This window comes from Leptopilina boulardi, unplaced genomic scaffold, assembly GCF_019393585.1.
Source record: "Leptopilina boulardi isolate dan_hultmark-lab unplaced genomic scaffold, ZJU_Lbou_2.1 LbouV2_317, whole genome shotgun sequence".
Classification (NCBI taxonomy): domain Eukaryota; kingdom Metazoa; phylum Arthropoda; class Insecta; order Hymenoptera; family Figitidae; genus Leptopilina; species Leptopilina boulardi.
Window position 1 is genome coordinate 1,096,110 of NW_026137882.1, and position 3,553 is coordinate 1,099,662.

Consider the following 3,553-nt stretch of genomic DNA (forward strand, 5'->3'; position numbering starts at 1 on the left):
ACTAAATTAAAAAAAGGAGTATCACTCCACTTGCCTGGGGGTCATATAATAAAAGTTTGTGCTTCATTACTAATTGGTACTTGTGATTTAGTTGCAAAAAGTCTTTTTTTAAATATTTCTCAGTTTAATGGAAAATATGGTTGTCCTTCATGTTTGTGCTCCGGTGAGTCAATATTATTAGATTCAGGGGGAAAAACTCGTGCGTATCCTTATGTTGAAAATCCTAAACTGCGAACAATTAAACAATATCTAAAAGATTCTGATGAGGCATGAACTAGAAAAATTCCCATTAATGGGGTAAAAGGGCCGTGTTCTTTAGCGAAGATGATGCCTAATTTTATTGTAGGAACAGCATACGATAGAATGCATGGAATAGATGGTGGAGTTATAAAAAAGCTTCTTACTCTTTGGTTTGATTGCAAATATAAAATGTATGAATATTCTTTGTACCAAGTGATTAACGTAATTGATAAATTATTAATAGCAATTAAACCTCTGAAATTTGTTCACCGTATGCCCCGCAGTGTAGAAGAACTTGTACATTGGAAAGCATCTGAATTAAAAATGTGGTATTTGTATTACGCGTTACCTGTTTTAAAAGAAGTAATGAGACCAGAATTTTTTGAACATTTTTCGAAATTAGTTATTGGTATTACTTTATTAAATGCTGATAAAATAACAGACATTGCGTTAACTAAAGCAAGAAAATTATTACATGAATTTGTTAGAGATTTTGAAGTATTATACGATTTAACATTTTCTTCAATTTATATGCATCTGATTTTACACATTCCTGAACATGTGTCTACCTTAGGACCATTACACAGGCACACAAAAAAAAAAAAGTTGTCTGTTTCTTGAACTACACATATATTTCCTATAGTATTTTGGCCCGCTGAAACCGAATCTGAGGTCAGAATTGCTCCATCACCCTCAGGTTTTTTTTAAATCGACCAAAACCACCCTTAAACGGACAAATTCACACTTCGGAGATAAAAAATAAATCAACTTATTTTTTAGAAAAACCAAATTTTACATCTACGAAACTTTGCTCCACTAACTCAAAAACAAAGCCAGCATTGATCCAGCAACCCCTGAATTTTTTTAATCGAAAAAACTACCCCTAATCTGAAGAATCAAATTCAGGAGGTAAAACAATAAAATAACTGATTAAAAAATTTTATAACCAGGTATTTTTACTCCAGCAAGGCAGAAACAAATCCAGAAATGCTCCCTCAACCTCTAAATTTTTTTTAAATCGAAAAAACCACCCTTAAATAGAAAAATTCAAATTTAAGAAGTAAAAAAAAATACTTTACCGGCTTTTTTTAAAAACAGAACCTTACATCTATGTATTTTCGCTCCACTAACTCAAAAAAACAAAGCCAGCATTGATCCAGCACCCCCTGAATTTTTTTAATCGAAAAAACTACCCCTAATCTGAAGAATCAAATTCAAGAGGTAAAACAATAAAATAACTGATTAAAAAATTTTATAGCCAGGTATTTTTACTCCAGCAAGGCAGAAACAAAGCCAGAAATGCTCCCTCAACCTCTAAATTTTTTTTAAATCGAAAAAACCACCCTTAAATAGAAAAATTCAAATTTAAGAAGTAAAAAAAAATACTTTACCGGCTTTTTTTAAAAACAGAACCTTACATCTATGTATTTTCGCTCCACTAACTCAAAAAAACAAAGCCAGCATTGATCCAGCACCCCCTGAATTTTTTTAATCGAAAAAACTACCCCTAATCTGAAGAATCAAATTCAAGAGGTAAAACAATAAAATAACTGATTAAAAAATTTTATAGCCAGGTATTTTTACTCCAGCAAGGCAGAAACAAAGCCAGAAATGCTCCCTCACCCTCTAAAATTTTTTTAAATCGAAAAAACCACCCTTAAATAGAAAAATTCAAATTTAAGAAGTAAAAAAATATTAAATTACTGGCTTTTTTTAAAAACAGAACCTTACATGAATGCAGTTTTGCTCTACTAATTAAAAAAAATAAAGCCAGCATTGATCCATCACCCTCTGAATTTTTTTAAATAAAAAAAACTACCCTTAATCTGAAGAATCAAACTTAGGAGGTAAAACAATAAAATAACTGTTTAAAAAATTTTATAACCAGATATTTTTACTCCAGCAATGCACAAACAAAGCCAGAAATGCTCCCTCACCCTCTAAAATTATTTTAAATCGAAAAAACCACCCTTAAATAGAAAAATTCAAATTTAGGAGATTAAAAATTAAATAACTGACTTTTTTAAAACAGAACCTTACTACATATATGTATTTTCGCTCCACTAACTCAAAAACAAAGCCACCATTGATTCATCAACCTCTGAATTTGTTTAATCGAAAAAACTACCCCTAATCTGAAGAATCAAATTCAGGAGGTAATACAATATAATAACTGATTGAAAAATTTTACAGCCAGGTATGTTTCCGCATTGCTGGAGTAAAAATACCTGGTTATAAACTTTTTTAATCAGTTATTTTTTTGTTTTACCTCCTAAGTTTGGTTCTTCAGATTAAGGGTAGTTTTTTTTATTTAAAAAAATTCAGAGGGTGATGGATCAATGCTGGCTTTATTTTTTTGAGTTAGTAAAGCAAAACTACATACATGTAAGGTTCTGTTTTTAAAAAAAGCCGGTAATTTAATATTTTTTTACTTCTTAAATTTGAATTTTTCTATTTAAGGGTGGTTTTTTCGATTTAAAAAAATTTAGAGGGTGAGGGAGCATTTCTGGCTTTGTTTCTGCATTGCTGGAGTAAAAATATCTGGTTATAAAATTTTTTAATCAGTTATTTTATTTTTTTACCTCCTGAATTTGATTCTTTAGATTAGGGGTAGTTTTTTCGATTAAAAAAATTCAGGGGGTGCTGGATCAATGCTGGCTTTGTTTTTTTGAGTTAGTAGAGCAAAACTACAAACATGTAAGGTTCTGTTTTTAAAAAAAGCCGGTAATTTATTATTTTTTTACTTCTTAAATTTGAATTTTTCTATTTAAGGGTGGTTTTTTTGATTTAAAAAAAATTTAGAGGGTGAGGGAGCATTTCTGGATTTGTTTCTGCCTTGCTGGAGTAAAAATACCTGGTTATAAAATTTTTTAATCAGTTATTTTATTGTTTTACCTCCTGAATTTGATTCTTCAGATTAGGGGTAGTTTTTTCGATTAAAAAAATTCAGAGGGTGCTGGATCAATGCTGGCTTTGTTTTTGAGTTAGTGGAGCAAAGTTTCGTAGATGTAAAATTTGGTTTTTCGAAAAAATAAGTTGATTTATTTTTTATCTCCGAAGTGTGAATTTTTCCGTTTAAGGGTGGTTTTGGTCGATTTAAAAAAAAACTGAGGGTGATGGAGCAATTCTGACCTCAGATTCGGTTTCAGCGGGCCAAAATACTATAGGAAATATATGTGTAGTTCAAGAAACAGACAACTTTTTTTTTTTTGTGTGCCTGTGTTATGGGCTTATTCATGCTACCCATATGAAGACTTAAATGGTAAATTTTTAAATGTAATTCATGGAACCAGATTTATAGATTCTCAAATTG